General features: G+C 44.3%; 1 protein-coding gene across 1 annotated transcript in view; it reads left to right on the plus strand.

The window, feature by feature from the left end:
- Positions 1–953: 953 nt before the first annotated feature.
- Positions 954–19,412, plus strand: part of EPS8L1 (EPS8 signaling adaptor L1) — an 892,485-nt gene continuing 874,026 nt past the window's right edge. The window contains exon 1 of the mRNA XM_082273475.1: positions 954–1,074. The gene's annotated coding sequence lies outside the window, so the exon portion shown is untranslated. The remainder of the gene's footprint in view (positions 1,075–19,412) is intronic.

Here is a 19,412-nt window from a genome sequence, read left to right on the forward strand (position 1 = left end):
AGGAAAGGAATGCCGATAACCGGCTTGTGTTTACATCATGATCAGCTTTGATTAGACACAGCTGATCACATGGTAAAGAGCCGCTGATTGGCTCTTTACTCCAATCTGTGATCAGCTGTGTCTGGTGGATACAGTGATCACAGAGCACAAACAGAGGGTGCAAACAGTGGAGGAATTCATATTATGCGGTCCCACAACTGGCCATCTGTGCTGTAGCCCTCATTCAGCAATAGTGTGGTCAGCAAATGGTTAAATGAGTAGTAGGGCTAAAGCTCTTTTGGCTCTGCTTTTCCTGTGGGTCACAGGGATGCGCTTAGTTCTGCACTCCTGTGACCCAGATTCAGCTGACAGCAGTCTAAAGTCTGCTGTCGGCTGACATCACTCAGCTGGTCCAGAATCCAGATTTTAATGTTGGGATCCACCCACATGCCTAACCGGTAGCTGGCTCAGCCACTCTCACCCCCCTGCACAGCCAGTGAGCACTGGAGGGGTAGAGCAGAGAGCCAGTGACTGACAGTTATCAGCTTCCTGCTCACTAAAGACCAAGAACTGAGTGATCAGTGGTCTTTGCCCACTTATCTCTCCTGAGGGGGTGGCAGGGGACTGATGCTACATCCACCTAAATGAGTATGAATGTTTGTTATTTTAAAATCCCACACTTGTCTTTTACGATCCTTAGGCCACCAAAGTTCAACAGATAAAGATTGGCAGACTTGGTGGCAGGAAAGATGAGTATAAATTATTTTTAACTTTTGAAAACAGTGAAAGACTTGCTTTGGGTTATTTTAAAGGACCCCACAGTCTGTTTGGATTTGCTCTATGAAAAAAGTCTCTGTGCTATATTTGGCTATGTTGCAAACTGCACCTAGTTTCCAAGTGTTCTGGAATGTGGGTGTGTCCCATCTGAGCAATACAGGGAAGGGACTGCACCTGTCATACTTGTAGCTGGGGACTTGAAAGAGGCACACAAATAGGGAGCTGTCCCAGAGAGTCCTTTTCAGGAGGAATGTCAGTTTATTGCTCTGGGGTTGTGAATTAACCATCCTGGATTTGCCTCACTGCTTCTGTTTAAAGGTGAGTAGTTATTAATATTATTATTGCTAGCAGGTTAAATAAATGTGCCAAGTGAGTGTAAAGCAATATATCTCATCAGGATCTTATAGTAGCCTATTAAAGCTGCTTCATTGACCTTGTACATAGACTGCAAGGAAAGGGTAATAATGGTTGAGAGGATTTGTTTTTTATTTTACAAATAGCACAGGTGTACCTGCAAATGCTGAAACATAGTCTCTGTTATCGATAAGAAATCAGTTTATGTGATATGTTTTTCCCTGTTTAGGCATATTTAGGCTAGGTACTAAAAGAAAATCAACCCTTTGGTTGATTCACACCTGAGCGTATTTTAGCTTGTAAAACGCTCATCTCTTAAGGGCTCTTTCACACAAGCAGACCGTTCAGATCCGCCTGTCCGTTTTTTTTGGCGAATCTGAACGGTCCCCCCCATGCATCCCTATGGGACATCGGATGTCAGCGGAGACATGTCTGCTGACATCTGATCACTCAAATCTGGACAGATGGAAACCCTATTTTCCATCCGTCCAGTGTATCGGATCGGATGGGACGGGATGAGAACGGACCGACGGTCCGTTCCCATCCGATTTCCCTCAGAGCTGTATGGGGAACTGACAGCTGTGTTTCCGCTGAGCGGTGTGTGCACAAAGCCGGAAACCAGCCGGCGTGAGGAAGAATGGACTCCGCTGTAGTTCTGGAGCGGTGACATCAGCTGGACAGGCGCCACTTGTGGGAAAACACCAGGAACCAGGGTGGGACACAAGCTATATGGTTGCGCTTTATCAAGTCAAGATGAACTACAGCGGAGTCCATTCCTCCTCGTGCCGGCTGGTTTCCAGCTTTGTGCACACCACTCTCAGTGGTCCTGGGAGACTGACCTCCTCGCACTCGTGTTGCTTGCTTCCAGGTGCCCTTGTCCACTCCAGCCCAGGGGGATGTAAGCATTTTATGTACTTTGTTTTCCAGTTATCAATACCAATAAAATGTTAACCCTTTCTATAATGGATGTTCACCTGACTCCTTTATCCATTGCATCCCGGTGTGGTTCATGCGCTGCCTTCCTCCGTATCAGGCATTGACATCTAACCTGCAAAAAAAACGTATGGAATAAGCCATAAGAAACGCCTGAAAAAAGGCAAACAAAAATGCCTGAAATTGATAAGTTCAGGTGTGAATGGAGCCTTAAGGCTCCATTCACACCTGAGCATATAGTTTTCAGGCATTTTTTTGCAGGTGTTTGGAGGCAGGCATTGATATCTATCTAAAAATGCTTGTAATCTGCCAAAAAAGAAGCTCATGTACTTTTTTGAGCTTCAGGCGTTTTGCTTCAGGTGACCAAACGCTCATATGTGAACAGGGGCCATTGAAATGAATGAGATTTTGCTTGTTGGGCGTTTTGAGACTTCAGAGATGAGCGTTTTAGGAGATGAAATACGCTCAGGTGTGAACAGGGCCTTAGAAACACCCATAGATTTTTCTTGGCAATTTGTAAGTGGTTATTACCCTGTCAGAGCATTCCCCTCCAAATATTGACAAAAAAAAAAGTCAATAAAACAGGAAATGGCAAATTCTAAATACTTAAAAAAAAAAAACGTGCTAACAGTTTTCAGTTTTAGGAATTGTTGGGGTTGGCATCCGTGTTTGTCATTGGTTGATAGCCATGGAACACTGCAGGAGGGAATCACGTATTAACTACCTGCCTGTACTGGTTTTAGGATTGCAGTGAGAGATTGGTAAGCATTGTTAACTGTAATTGCTGAAAACCTTTATTTCTTTTTAATTATTTTACCTCTACCTCAAATGTCTTTTTTCCTGTTCTTCATATAGAATATGCCTTGAACCTCAATTCATGCCAGTCTAAGGGCTCGTTTACACTTGTGTCACCTTCTAATGAGCGTTCTGAGGTGGCTTGCTTTCAAAGTGGCATTTGACCGGTACCAGGGAGGCATTATGTTGTGTTCATTTTGTAAAGTCTACACCATCACGCTGCAACTGCGTGCATTGCATTTGGTTGCAGTGCAGTTGCAGCATGGCCCTATTCACTTAAATAGCTCATGTTCAGGGGCACTATTGCCCTTTAAAAGCATCAGGAGGGATATGATTTTGTCGTGGCAGTGACGCAAAACACCACAGCAAGCCTAGAAACTAGTAAGCTCGACCTAAAGCTAACAATATTTTAAGCAGCAGAAAATAGTGGAACAACATTGTAACTTTTGATAGTATGAGGATGCATATTACAAATTACCAGTGGTAAAATTACCACATGGGCCTTTGTTTAAGTAATTGGACTATATATATATGTAGTGCATATTTATAATGCATTCAACAAACATACACAGCAGGTGACTCCATCACTTCCATTAAACACACTCTGGAAAGATTCACTGAAAGAATGTTTGATGAATGCAACATTCGCTCCTTGAGTCTAGGTTCACTATTATGCAGGCTGCGCTTGATGCGTTTTCTGGCACATTTTCTGTTTTTAAACCAGCGTTTTTTTTTTTTATGTAGTTTTCATGCATTTTCGGTTTTGCGTTTTTTTTTTTTTTCTTTTTCCGCTTTAAAAACAATGTATATAGCTGGTTGCCAAGAAGCCAGCCACAACGCCCTAACAACCGATGAGTCATCAGCTGTCAGCAGGTTTCCCCGCTGACAGCTGGATGTAAAAGAAAAAAAAGGTGTGGGGTCCCTCCCCCAATCCATACTAGGCACTTATCTGAGCATGCAGGTCAGGAAAGGGAGGGGATGAGGGGATGAGCGAGTGCCCCCCCCCCCTCCTATGCCATACCAGGCCATATGCCCTCAACATGGAGGGAGTGCTTTGGGGCAGGAGTGCTCTGCCCCTCCTCACCACAAAGCACCTTGTCCCCATGTTTCTAGGGACAAGGGCCTCTTCCTCACAACCTTGGGCAAGTGGTTGTGGGGGTATGCGAGCATAGGGCTTATGGGAACCTGAAAGTCTGCATTAACAAGAGGGCCCCAGAGTCCCGGCCGTCCCCAATGTGAACGAGTATGCGGTACATAGTATCCCTACCCATTCACCAAAAAAGTATAAAAGTGAATAAAGACAGAAGAAGAGTTTTTGACAAGTCCTTTTATTAAAAAAGAAAAAAAAAAAAAACAATGTCACCTGATATAGGTCCATCTTCAATCACGCCGCCCCAGCCGAGCCTGAAAAAAGAAGGGAAAAAAAAAAGCCCTGCTCGCGATGAACACTTCCACGGTCTGCCTGCCCTGCTGTGTGACATTTCTTAAAAAGCTATGGGGCAGACGATGTCACAGGAGGCAGTGCCACCAGGTGACGTCACCAGATGGCCCTGCCCGTTAGCTATTTAAGACAGCTGATAACTCATCGGTTGTTAAGGAGGCAGTGGCTTCCCGCCTCCTTAACAACCAGCTATACCAAGTGTGTTAAAGTGGAAAAAAAAACGCATCAAAAAAATAACACTTGTGTTTTTGGTGCGGCTCCATTGAATTCTATTACACGCAAAATGCAATCTGCTGCAGGAAAAAAAGTCCCTGACGCTTTCCAAAAATGCACCAGCTGAAAAATGCATAGATGTGAATGTGTACCATAGGAAACCCTGTTAAATGGAATGTAGTGCGTTTTCTGCAAACTGCATAGCATACTAAAAAATCGGTGTGAACTTGGGGGGATAAATATACCCCTAAGCCAGGGATCTCCAAACTATGGCCCTCCAGCTGTTGTGGAACTACACATCCCATTAAGGCATTGTAAAACTCACTTTAACAGACATGACTAGGCATGATGGGAATAGTAGTTCCTGAACAACTGGAGGGCCATCGTTTGGAGACCCCTGCCCTAAGCGTTCACTCTTGACTTATTGTGAAAAAATTCTAAAATTAGTTGTTTCATGGTTTTTGAACTTAAGATTTGGCTGCTGATAAAGTTTCCATGTTAGATCATGTATTTTGAAGACATGCTTAGAAAGAAAATGAGAAAGACTTGGGCTTTATTGCGCAGGGGCATATTAAAAATGACTATAATCACAGGAAAAGCTGGCAGAAAAATCGAATGAATAACTTTTTGGCACATAATTACAGGTGTTTATACACATTTACAGGCATTAGAAGTGGAGGAGCGCAAACTCATTCTACTCGCCAGAATATTCATGTATAGCCATTTCTGTGCATACAAGTGTGTAAATGCATGTGTGTGCGGAAATTGTGCCAGTAAGCTCCTCTCAGGTTTAGGGCATATTTTTAAGCCTCTTGAATGCTGCTCTAAGCACACTGACTGCATTCAGAGACAATTAAAAAAAAAAAAAAAGACAGTACCATGCCTTTAAAAGTAATGTTTTTTTTTTCTGCCCGTGTGCATGAGTTCTTATACATAATTTGTGTTTACTGCTGTGTAATTTTTTTATGACTGTAAGTGAAAGAGCAACAGCGATTCATTTAGTTTCAGTGGTCACTGTATAGGGCTTGACCTTTAATCATACAACAGTGTTCCTGTTATATGGGGCAATTACCAGCTGATTCATAAAGGAAACACCACCCAGGTTGTATTTGTAGTTGATAAAAATGATTGGCAAATAATGACCAGCTTTGATACTCTAATAGGCAGCTGAATATATACATTGTGCTCACAGAATGAGTGGTCATTTTGTATAAACTGTTTGAAAGCTTTGATGTCCAGTGTCCACCTCTGTGTTGATGACCTTATTATATCAAAGAGGAACTTAAGTTTATTAAAAAAAAAGTTAGTAGCCACAAATACTGTAGCTTCTGACTTTTAATAAAGGGACACTTACCTGTCCAAGGTTCCAGCACTGTATTCAAGGGCAGTTTTGTATCAGTCTTCGGGTTCCTGGTGCCACCATGTTGACTGTGGGAAGCTGGCTGTGACTCCCTGAAGCTTCACAGCAAACTCCCCACTGCACATGCACAGGCCACCTTGTGCTCCATGAATGGTCCTGCAGCCTCCTGGGACCTGTACCATGCTCCAGGAGATTTAAGGGTGGTGAACTTGGCAATCCGGGTGGAAGTTGGAGCAGGTACCACAAAAAAAGGTACACGCTCCCTAAAAAAAAAAAAATCTCCAAAAATGTTTTGATTAGAAGTAGTAGAACTTCCTTTTCAGGCCTTTTCCATATTTACTCGTCCAGAGACACATGGACAAGAAACCTGGGCAATAGGTTAAAAAATAGAGAAGTTCTAATCCTAATCCATTGTACCATAGCATATGGTGTACAGTGAATCTAACATTTAACCAACATTCACTGAAGGTGAATATTCCAGGTGCATGTGTTTTGCATGTGTGTACTGTAAATGATAGTGATTGCTTCACCACCAATAAATGTTTGGTGAATGTCACATTCACTGTTTTATAGCAATGCCCAATAGTGTTTTGTTCCTGTCTGGAGACCAGGACTGAAAGTGACGGGAAATCTATTAAATGTGTGAACAGCTATAAAAACATGGCAGAGATTTAACCCTCTACTGCTCTTTCCAAAACGTTAAGCTTTAGGATCTTATTAAAAATAATATAACCTATGCTATTTTAATTTCCATGCATTTTTTTGCTAATTTTAACAAATTATTATTATTTTTTTTTCTATATACTAACATTTTGTAGTCTTCTCGATGTAAAACAAAGAATATTGTAAAGGGTTTAGCTCCTTAAAATACAACTTTTTCTCACATTAAGGGCCAGTTCACCAAAACCCGGTGCTTGAAAGACACGTTCCATGTCCTATCCCACACCGCAGGTGAACACACTGCCCTTGTGAGAGGCATGCAGGTGCCAATGAATTGTTAAAGGCACCCCAAATGCATTTTGCAAACGCAGTGCGTTTAGGTTGTATGTGTTTATGTGCAATGGATCTATTCGATATCTGGCTGCTGCCCCCATCCTGACTAACCACCAAAGTGGCATCTATGCATTGCACTTTTTTGGCGTATTTTGCACCGTTAATGATTTGCACAGGTTAACTGTTTGGTGATTTTGCACATATAACCTATGGTTTTAATGATTTTTTTTTTTTTTTAGGGTGATATTTTTTTTATAGTGACATATTTATTAATTCATGATATACTTACCAATTAGCATAATTCTTGTTTACATATATACCTAGGGACACCAAGAGGTGTGCCGTTACCCACCTTTTCTTGGATACTTCCTTTCGCAGTGCGTTTATGGTCCCCAGTTTGCATTGTTACATATAGTACATAGTTACATAGTAGGTGAGGTTGAATAAAGACAATAGTCCATCCAGTTCAACCTGTGTAGGTGTGTGTGACTGTAATCCTCTCACATAGCCCTGAATGTTCTGATCCTTGAGATGTACGTCTAAGAGTCTTTTGAAAGCCACCATACTTCCCACAGAAACCACTTCTTGTGGTAGAGAATTCCACAATCTTGTAGCCCTAACAGTAAAGAACCCCCCACGTTGCCTGAGGTTAAAATGCTTTTCCTCTAATCGCATTATATGCAATCGAGTCCTCATGCATTACCTTCGGCTGAACAGCTGAGATCCCCATTAAGATATTTGTAAATTTCTATCATGTCCCCCCTCAGGCGTCTCTTTTCCAGGGAGAATAAATCAAGCGATTGCAGACGCTCTTCATAATTAAGGTCCTCCAATCCCCTGATCAGTTTAGTTGCCCTTCTCTGGACTCTCTCCAGCTCCAACACATCCCTCCTGAGGACTGGCGACCAGAACTGGACAGAATACTCCAGATGCGGTCGGACCAGAGTTTTATAAAGTGGAAGGATTATAGTCTTATCTCTGGAATACATCCCTTTCTTTATGCATGCTAATATTCTGCTGGCTTTGGCAGCTGCCGCTTGACATTGCATGCTATTGCCTAATCTATCAACCAAGACTCCCAGATCTTTCTCCATTTTTGATTCCCCCAAGGGTTCCCCTCCTAACGTGTATTGTGATGCAGTTCTATGTGGTTTGATGTGGCACGTTCTGAAAAAGTAGTGCTTTCACTACATTTTGCGTGTTTCAGTGCGTTTTGCAGCCTTTTCAAAAGAATGGTCTGTCAACACAGCATGGAAACACTTGTTCAGTGCGATACGGCCCTATAGCCTCATGCACACTAACATTTGGAGGGTTAAAAAATGGCCAGGGTGAAATCCTGGTGTTTTTCTATGCCTAAGGAGCTGCAAGTGGAGTGTATGGCTGACCATAGAAGTGAATAGCTGCATGTGCTTGTATTTAAATATGACTTTGTGCATCCTTGTAAGCATGTGCATTGTGGCTCGATCCCCAAACTTGGAAGTTCTGCATTTGAAGAATGCATCATACGTGTGTGCGCATGTATTTCAGGCTGATTCAAGAAAATATTAGTGTATATCTGTGGAAAAGCATATGCAGCCATTCACCACTATGGCCAGCTGTACATGCCTTCTGCAGCTCCCTGGACACGGGGATATGCTAGTATTTTATGCAAGGCATATTTTTTTAGCCTATGCATCTGTGTGCACGGGACCAAACAGTTTTTTTATTTATTTTTTTTGTGGTGTGTGTTGCAAAGAGATGGGAAAACAAGCCAAGATCAACTTTTTGCTTATTTTGTTATGAAGTAGTATAAAGCTGTAATATGGAATTGTAGTGACACTCCATGACTATATTTATGTAAATAGACCTTTGGGTCAATTTGTGTGTTGGCAAACTTTAGTGTCTTCTCATTCTGAAAGACTGGAAAACCATTGAATTTAGATTGTATATTCCTCCCTGCCCTGAGGGATTCAGTCACACTTTGCTGTGTTAAACGTTTGAACATGTTGTGCGCTAGACCTACATCCACACATATGCTTTTTATTTATCTGTGTGGAAGGTCATTCAGATCTTTTCTGCCTGTTTGAGGTATAGGTTTTCTGAAATTAAAAGGTCAGGATGAAAACTGTATTTCCATTAATTGCTACTTGGACTATTGGATTTATATAGAGTTTCAAAAAGGGTATAGAGGCACTCATGTGTCTTGCAGGGAAGAAAAAAAAAAATCAAAGCCACATAGTTTTTTATTGTCTGTGTTTCCATGGAGCTCTGTCAATCTTTCTCAAGATACTAAAACATGGAAGTGTGTATTATATGTACAAACTTTGTAACTTCTGAAAGAAGGGCACCAGAAGGTAGAGGAGGCATTCTGCATGTGTAGCTTGCTGTGGAGAAAATGGACTTGGTTAAATTGTGCTTAGTTTTGGGCATGGTTTAAAGGAGGAATTCCTTGATATTGGTGGTCAAAGGGAACCATTGAGGGGGAAGGATGAAAAGGGGAAAAAGCTTTGGAAGTGAATGGGGGGGGGGGTGGGTGGGGAGTGCATTGGAGGTCTTCAGGAGCAGAGGAGATACCATGGTGGTCAGTGGGGGCTGGAGAGGTACACTAGAGATCAGTGGTTGGGGGGGGGGGGGCGAAAGGGCTACAGTCAGACCTCAAGTCCTGCAGGAATGCATGGGAACTGTGTTCCTGTAATTTTTCCACAGCAGAAACGCCGTTCCTGTTAGCAGTCGCGTCCTTGTGCCCCCCCAACAGGATCCTGGTGCCACCTCCTGCTCTTGGATGGTGGGTCGGTAAGCTCAGATTGCAGGTTCCTGACTCGCCATCCCCCAGCATCAGTGTGAAGAACGAAGCCGGCACTAGAGGAAACAGAGCCAATGCTTCCTGTATAGCACCAGCTCTTGTCACAGGCTGAGTGATACCAAATACACTCCACCTGTGACAGGAGTGATACAGGAAGCATTGGCTCTGCTCTCTACTGCAGCCGAATGCTTCTTCTAGCGCCCGCTCCTGTCTCTCTGATGCTCTGGGATAGTGGGTTGGTAACCAGCCAGCAGTACCCACCAACAGTACCCACTAGCAGTACCTGCAAACAGTTTCCATCAGCAGTACCAGCCCTGGAAGACAGACAGCAGCAGCCAACAGCCATACCTGCCTAAGGGGGCCGGAAGCAGGAGCCAGCGATACCTGCAGGAATCCTGAGGAAGAAGTGAAGATTGAGGTCAATTGAGGTGCAAGTAAACTGCAGTGCATCCATGTAAAGGCAGCCTCAAGCCCCTTTCACAGGATCGGTGCGATGCAGTCCGCCTGTCTGTTTTTCAGGTGGACCCAATCAGACCCGATATTCACCTCTATAGAGCGGCAGATGTAAATAGACTTTTATACCCGCCTATCTCCAATTCGATCCACTTAAAAGAACAGAAGGGAATTTGTTCCCTTCTGCCTGGGCAGATCGGATTAGATCAGATGGTCCATAGAGTAGCGCGAGCTGTGTTCGTGTCTGCTCTGCATATGCTGAGTGGCCATGGACCTGTCATCGGCCGCGACCGGTTACAAAGTCGCTAAAGTGGCCCTCGCTCCTCAAAAGGTGTGTGTGTATGTATATATATATATATATATATATATATATATATATATATATATATATATATATATATATATATATATATATATATATATATATATATATATATATATATATATAAACATATACACACACAGATTTTTTTTATTTTTGAGGGGGGGAATCTTGGGTGAGTTCCCATGTTTTTTTCCCAGGACTTTAACCCCTGGCAACAGTGTAGGTCAGTGTGGGCTGGAGGAATACAGTGGTGTTCATTGGAAGCTGATTGAGTACAATGGTATTCAGTAGGGACCAGTGGGGGTACTTTGGTGATCATTAGGGGTTAAAGTAGTACAATGGTAGTCAATAGGGGCTAATGGGGCACATTAGTGTTTAGTGGGGGCTGAAAGGGTACTTTGATGGTAAGTGAGGCTCATGGGGTACACTTTTAGTCATTGTGATCCATAGGGGTAAATTAGTGGTTACCGGGAGCCGAAGTGGCACTTTGATGTTCAGTGGGGGGACTGATGGGGTACATTAAGGCCAGTGGGAGGGGTACTTTGGTAGTCATTGGGGGCTGAAGCAGTACATTAGTAGTCAGCAGGAGCAGAAAGAGTAGTTGATTGTGGCAGATGGGGTACATTGGTGTTCAGATGGTACCAGAGGGGTACTTTGGTGGTGAGTGGGAGCTTATTGGGTATGTGATAATTAGTAGGCATTCCCTTGTAGTTGGCTGCGTCCGGAAATGGCTAAGTTTTTTTTTTTTATAGCTTCAGTTCTTTTTTTGGGGGGGGGGGGGGGGGGGTTGGCGCACGATATAGCATCTGTCTAAATACATGATAATAGCACTAATAAACCTGCCACTTTTTCAAAGAAGCCACTGGGCTGGTATCTGTGCCTGTAAAAGTTGCTTACCCCTGGGAGCACTACCTATCCCCAGATAACATAGTAAATATATAATGCATGTACTGTATGTCTGTATCATATGTGTGTTAATCCTTTTTTATAATTTTAGTTTCCTCTCCATAGTATATAATTTGTACTGTCTTTGTTTTATATCTTAAGCACTGTTATCAGGCCTAGGTCTGGTTCAATTACATTACTCCAATCTCAACTACATATTATTGATTATCATAAACTAGTCATTGATTGTCACAGGGGTTTAGTATTGTTTTAAAAATTAGGTTTAGCCAAAACATTTTCCCTACAGCTTTAGTCACATAATTTATAATGAAGGATATCTCACGTTGTACAGGCAACTGGATAACGGGGAAATTTTCACTGTAGGGATGCACAGTGTCTGAACTTCTGGCACTGCATTGGTTAACTGCAACAGTTTTGGTTCTTCAGGCAGATCAGCAGTACAGTACAGATGGTCTGAAAAAGACACATCCACTGATACTTCCTATAAGGCTTCGAAGCTGCGCATCGACACAATCTTGTGATGGCTGTGTCTCTTGGATACAGCATTTCTCCGATCAGTACAGCACTCCTCTGACCCTTTTACCATGTGATGGCTGTGTCCAATCACAGCCATCACAAAATGTAATCAAAAGCCACATGTGTGTATCTGCTTTCCTCCTCCCCACACAGAGGGTGCCAGTGAGAAGGAGAGCCAATCTGTGAGTTACCAGTGTTTTTTTTTTTTTTTGTGGATTTACACACAGATCACACATAGTGCAGCCATCTGTCCCCAGTGCACCAATTAACATGTGTCACGGTGTCCCATCAACATCTGAACGCCGTGTCTAAAAAATTGCACACCACCGAGGAGACCTTCCAGATTTCAAGTATGACAGATGAGAGTAGCATGGAACTATTATTGTCAGGCTCAGATTTTTAATCTAAACCCATTGAGAGCAGTGGGTTTGTACCTGTTTCAGAGCGGGAAGGAATCCCAATAAAGATTCACACGACCTGAGAAGGGGCAAGCAACCACCGGCCGCATCGTACATCATCCTAATTAAGTGGCGAGCACCAACGGTGCAGTACAGCTGGATGATAGGCCAAATTCAAGCAGTGGGGTGTCATGTCGGGGGGGAGGGTACAGATGTAGAATTAGCCAGTGGAAAGCAAGATTCAGAGGGCACAAATGGGGCATTAGCAGTAGGGTGTTCAGAGCTCCTAAACCCAGGGTGGGTATGGGGAAAAATCAAGAGAGCAGCCTAAAAACATCAAATGAGGATATATGTAACCGGTCAAAATTAAGAGGTTTGTATACCAATGCCAGAAGCCTGGCCAACAAGATGGGAGAGCTGGAGCTACTGATGTTTGAGGAGGACTTAGATTTTGTGGGGATAACAGAGACTTGGTTTGACAGCTCTCATGAATGGATGGCGACCATTCAGGGGTATTCCCTTTATCGCAGAGATAGAGAAGGTAAAAAAGGGGGAGGGGTATGTCTGTATATTAAGAACAGTGTACAGGTAAATATGAGGGATGATATTAATAATGGAGCTATGGACGAGGCAGAATCCCTATGGGTAGAGCTTCAAAGGGAAGGCACGGTGGGGAAGGTAATATTGGGCGTATGCTATAGGCCCCCCAACCAGAGGGAGGAGGGGGAGGCGGACCTCCTTTTACAGATAGGATTGGCAGCAAGGATGGGAAATGTCATTATAATGGGGGACTTTAATTATCCAGATATAGACTGGGCAGAAGGAAACGCACACTCAGCCAAGGCTCGGCAGTTCCTAAATGTTTTGCAGGACAATTTCATGGGTCAGATGGTGAATGCACCGACAAGAAACAATGCAGTACTTGACCTACTGATTACCAACAATACAGACCTGCTCACAGATATAGAAATACGGGGCAACTTAGGAAACAGTGACCATAGGTCAATAAATTTCAGTATTAATTACAGTAATAGGAAACACAAGGGTAATATAAGGGCACTGAATTTCAAAAGAGCCAATTTCACAAAACTGCGCTCGCTGCTAGAAAATATCAAATGGGATAGAACCCTGGGAACAAAGAACACAGAGGAAAAATGGGAGTGCTTCAAGAGCATACTTAACCGGTTGCCGACCGCCGCACGACTATATACTGCGGCGGTCAGCCCCGGCCAGGCAGAGTGACGTATCGGTACGTCACTCGCCTGTCACTGACTTGCGAGCCTATCGCGGGCGGGCGCGCGCCCGCCGCGGCTCGTTCACAGGCAAGTCAGTGCGTGTGACCGGCGGACTCGATGTCCGCCAGTCACACTGCGATCGCTCCTGTGAAGGGAGAAAGACAGAGCAGCTTGTGTAAACAAGCTGCCTGTCAGTTCTCCCTGTGTAAAAGTAAAGATCTGACCGTTCTACTATGTAGAACGGTTGATCTTTGCTTTTACACCAATAGGAATGTCCCTACACAGTAGAAAGCACGCCCCTAGGACACACTTAACCCCTCCCTGTCCAATAAAGTTAACCCCTTCCCTGCCAGTGTCATTTTTGCAGTAACAGTGCATATGTATAGCACTGATTACTGCAGTAATGTCACTGGTAACCCCAAAAGTGTCAAAAATGTCAGTCAAGGGTCCGATCTGTCCGCCGCAATGTCGCAGTACCGAAAAAAAAATCGCAGATCGCCGCCATTACGCGTTAAAAAAAAAAACACCAAAAATGACAAAAATCTTTCTCTTTGTTAGTAAACGCGATAACTTTTGCGCAAACCAATCAAAATACGCTTTTTGCGATTTTTTTTTTTACCAAACATAGGTAGCATAAAACAAATTGGCCGAAAAATGTTAAAAAATTTTGATTTTTACTTTTTTTTTTGGGGAATTTCATATAAAAAAATGTGAAAAATATTGTTATTTTTGCAAAATTTACGCTCTTTTTTTGTTTATAGCGCGTGATCAAAAAATCGCACAGGTGATCAAATACCACCAAAAGAAAGCTCTGTTTGTGGGAAAAAAAAGGACGTCAAATTTGTTTAGGAACAGCGTCGCACGACCGCGCAATTGTCCGTTAAAGTCACGCAGTAAAAAATCGCAAAAAGACCCCTGGTCCTTTAGCAGCCAAATCCTCCGGGGCTTAAGTGGTTAACAAGGGGATTGGCCAGTGCATTCCAAGGGAAAATACATTTAAAAGAGCTAACTAAACCCTGGGTGGCTAAACTCCAACATAAAAATGCATATTAGTGCTAAAGAAAAGGCCTTCAAAAAATACAAGACTGAGGGGTAATTGGCAGCATTCAAGCATTACAAAGAGTGCAATAAGAAATGTAAAGATGAAATCAGGGTGGCTAAAATAGAACACGAGAGACATATATAGCGGAGGAGAGTAAAAAGAACCCCAAGAAATTCTTTAAGTATATAAACAGTAAGAAAGCGAGGCCAGAACACACTGGCCCCATAAAAGATGACAAAGGAAATATGGCCACTGAGGACAGAGAAAAGGGGGCGATGATTATGAGGTTTTACATTTCAATGATTTCCTATGTTCTCTTTTATATTCACCCTGTTTACCACAAGCTGTACAAAATCCAGCCACAAATCAATTTATTTTCCCAATAAGTTTTACAAAATGTATACCCCCGACAAATAATTTGTGTTGATGAGTCCCTCATTCATTTTGCTGGTAGACTGGACATCATACCGTATATCCCCAGCAAACAGGCTGGGTATGGGGTGAACCTATACAAGCTTTGCAAGAGGGCCACAGGGTACATGTATAACTTCCAGGCTAATGAAGGAAACGAGAGACAGCTGGAGCCCCCTGAATGCCTAACCTATATGGGGAGCAGTGGAAAAAGTGTAAAACCACTATTCCAAAAAGGGCACTACCACATGCATAATGTTTACACTAGACTCGCATTATGCCACCATCTTTATCTCCAGCAAGCTTGTGCCTTTTGGACAGTGGAGTCAAACTGCAAGGGCTTCCAACAAAGATTGGTTGCCATGGACCTAAAAAAGGGGAGTCAGCCAGTTTGTGGAATGAAGAGATTTTGGCCCTAAAATGGAGTAAGAAACTGGATGTATATGGCCTTTCCTCCATCCATGAAGACGCCTCAGTGGAATTCCAAGGAAGACACGGTCCTGTCCAAAAACCTAAGTGTCTATACAAATACAACCAGTTCATGGGTTGTGTGGATTATAATGACCAAACGTTACAGCCTTACTTAGCCACCAGAAGATCAATCCATTGGTCTAAAACATATTCATATGCTTGTTTCAGTTAGCCTTGTACTAATCCCATGTCATCTATTGTAACTGTACACAATGGTCGGATCCAAACTGAAGTACCAAGAGGACATTTTGACAACTCTTTTTCTATTCGGAAGGCCCAGCCCCTGAACATATTCACTTTGAGGCGGAGGAGGCGTCACAGAGGCTGCATGATAGACACTTCCCCAAAGTCATCCCTCCTACCCAAACAGGCCACACACCCTCCAAAAATGTTGTGCAATTTCCTCCCCCCCCCCGGCCGACATGACGGAGGGAATAAAGGTCCAGGTGCGTGAGCCTCTCAAGGCCCTGGCCAGCAATGCGCCAGGCTTGTTAGAAAATTCAAACATAATCCCAGAGCGCAGACCGAAGTGCGGTACAGGTGTCCGGCGACTGTAGGACAGCTTCGTTAAGATGCCATGAGGGGGGATTCGGGTGAGACGGGTCAAGGTCAATAGACAAGTGGATCGGAGCATGGTCATACAGGTATATGGCATCACTCTGGGCTAATACTACCCATGAGAGATCTTTGTATGAAAGCAGAAGGTAGTCTAGTCGGGAGTAGGAAAGGTGAACCTGGGAAAAGTAAGAATAGTCGTGATATTGGGGATGTAACAGTCTCCAAGGATCAGTGAGGTGAAGGAGCGTGAGCTCGGACTTAAGAACCCCCAGACAGGCATAAGAAAGATGGGAGGAGCCTCTAGAGACATCCAGCTGGGGGTCTGTCGCGAAAGTGAAGTCTCCCCCAAAAATGAGCAGCCCCTCTGTAAATTCCAACAGAATAAGGAGCAGGTCCCGCAAGAATTGCGCATTACCGGAATGGGGAAAGTAAACATTGGCAAGAGTGACCTGGACATCCATGATCTCCCCCCCCCCCCCTTAAGAAGGAGAAACCTACCCTGCTCATCCAATCACAACACACCCCAAGGCCCAAGGAATGGATTTAGCGATAAGAATGCCGACCCCTTTAGCTTTAGAGAAAGGCGAGGGGCTGTGGTACACCAATGGAAAGTCTCTGTTGGAAAGCCTGGGAACATTGTCGCTGGGGAAATGTGTTTCCTGTAGGAAAGCAACTTGCATCTTAGACCGGCATAAATCTGCCAGAAGGCGGGATAGCTTTTCTGGGACATTTTGGCCCCTTGTGTTAAGAGAGGAGATCCTCAGCACCCCCATATGGAAGTAATGCACAGGGATAACGGGGCACTGCAAAGAATAGGGAGAGTGGCAGGAGAGGCCAGCCCGGGGAGCCCAGCAGTACAGTGGCCAAGCCTGAAGGGCTAGGCAAGGAAGAAAGGGGGGTAGAGAGAAGTAGGAGCTAGAGAGAGCAGAGAAGAGAAGGGAGAATACTAACAGCAATCAAGCGAAAAGGGTCCCTAGCTGGGTGTTAAAATAAAACAGCCAGGCAGGGATACCGCCCCAAAAAGGGGGTGGTAATTATTGGAAAACGTGGAAGGTAGAAACGGAGATGCATCAGGCCAGGAACAGTGGGACCAGGGAACACCTCATAGCATGGTACACATTGCAATAGACAAAATATATATACTGTAGCAGTCCTGCAAGGTGGCAGCAGAGTTACTCCCCAGCCTTCCCCGGCGAGGCCCCAGGAGGGAGCACAGGGATTCCAGTCCCCCCATCCCACCCGCCACAGCCACCGGGCACTGCAACCCCAAATCCCATATACAGCCAGCACAGCCTACAACTGAACAGGGTGCAGGGTCCGGCAAGTGTAACAGTATCCGCGGTGCCCCATTACAGGGCCCAGCTGTGACAAAATTGAAGTTTTGCCTATAAGGGAGAGGGATAGTTGTCAACAATGTCTCTCCAGAGGTGTGAAGATTTGGTCCCAATTGCCATGCTTAGATGTGTACTTCTTGTGACAGATGCTAATGTCATCAGCTCAACCCTCTGTCTTCCAGACATCATTGAATATGCTGATTTACCCCTCTGTTTGATAATATGTATTGTATTGAATGAGCTCGAGGATGGCCGTCTTCCAGTTAATTGGCTCAGGTTGATTGAGTCATTGTCATATGTTAAGAATACTGTTTGTGGTCGTTGGTTCCTAGAAATATTTATGAACTCGCATTGCTTCGGTTCATATGGCTAGATAATTAGTTCAGTTCCTGTATACAATTTCATCCACATATAATGTAATCATTCAACCTCTGACCTGTGTGTAGTAATTTGATGAGGAGGGGGATGTGTCCATGTGTGTATAAATTGACTGTGTGTCTGTTCAATAAAGCGTTAGTTTTTACCCTTTCATGAATTCTTAACTCATGTTTGGGGGATTGGGAGCCATTTTCACTTCTTGGTGTTATTTCTACTGGGATTTCGAGAGAAGCTGCAAGGATCTCTCTCATAGAGACTATAGGATCCGTTACACTGGTGGCAAGCGGTGGGATTTTTCTCCTGAATGGATATCCCGAACCGAAAGAGGAGTAAATGGCGCATATATACGAACAGCTGAAATGAACGACGCTTAAGGAACTGCTGGAAGCTCGAGGCTTAGGGGCAAGCAACAAGCCAAAAGCCACAATAATAGCCGAACTACTGGAGAGCGACCGAACCAGCAACCTGCAAATGGCAAACACAGAGGAAACAGAGTTCCAAAAGAATGTAAGATGGAGACTAAGTATGTTGGGACCTAACCCCTCACAAGAAATTGTGGTGCAAATCATGGCACAAGCTACAGAAGCACAGGGTATCCGGGAAGCTCGGGAGGCCAGAGCCAGATCACCACAAGGGGATATGTTGTCGCTACCTGGATCTATAATAGGACAGCCACGTAAGATCAACTATGCTGCATTTAAAAGCTTCACAGAGGGTGAGATGGATATTGATAATTATTTTCAAGATTTTGAGAGACAGTGTGTATTAGAGGACCTGGAAAAAGCGAACTGGGCTGCGATATTGAGCAGCAAGTTATCAGGCAGAGCAGCAGAAGCCTTTAGAGCAGTGCCTGATGAGGACATTCAAAATTATGACAAAGTAAAAGATGTTCTGTTGGCTCCTTATGCTGTTACACCGGAGGCACACAGAATAAAATTCCGGGCCCTCAGGAGACAGGGCAAAGATTCATATACAGAGTGGGCATTCCGCATGCACTGCGCCGCCAACAATTGGATGCAGGGATGCTAGGCAACTACATTAGCGGATGCCCTACAGTTGCTACTGCTGGAGCAATTCCTCAACCACACTCCAGCAGATGTCAGAAACTGGGTCAAGGACAGGAAACCTCAGACAGTGGAGTAGGCAGCCAGGCTGGCGGATGAATTCCATGAGAGCAGGCGGGTCAAACTTCACAGAGGATCATCAGGATTATGTCCCCAGTACTATCCTCAAGCACCAGCACCACAACAATCAGGACTAATCCCTAACCCCCCAGCATATTGATACCATAGGCACAATGGAGTACAGTGCCATTTGTGCAAGAAATTTTGGCACTATCAGAGAGACTGCACTCAGAAACGGAACCACGCTTCATGGATTCAAACAGGGCCACCTTCCCCAGCGCGAGCAGCAGTTCACTACTACCACACCCACAGGCAGCAACGACCTAGCCTCAGACCAATGCCCAAGTCCATGATCACCAACCTTGGACCTCCACTACCACAGAGGGGGGGGGGGGGAAACTCCTCCAACCCGCAGACACCCAGATACCCGTCCTGCAGTGGGGTACAGTGCCACAGGTGCAAGCAGTTTGAGCACCATCAACGAGACTGTACCCAGAGCAGGGGCCAAGCGGCATGGATCCGACCAGGGCCACCTCCTTCAGCACAGACAATGGTCCCCTATTATCTGGCAGAGGTTTCCCCAGTCGTACCCAGGTTTGAACCCACTGAGGAGCAATTGGGTACCCTTCACAAG

Source organism: Pelophylax lessonae (genome assembly GCF_965119305.1).
Source record: "Pelophylax lessonae genome assembly, chromosome: 12".
Taxonomy (NCBI): Eukaryota; Metazoa; Chordata; class Amphibia; order Anura; family Ranidae; genus Pelophylax; species Pelophylax lessonae.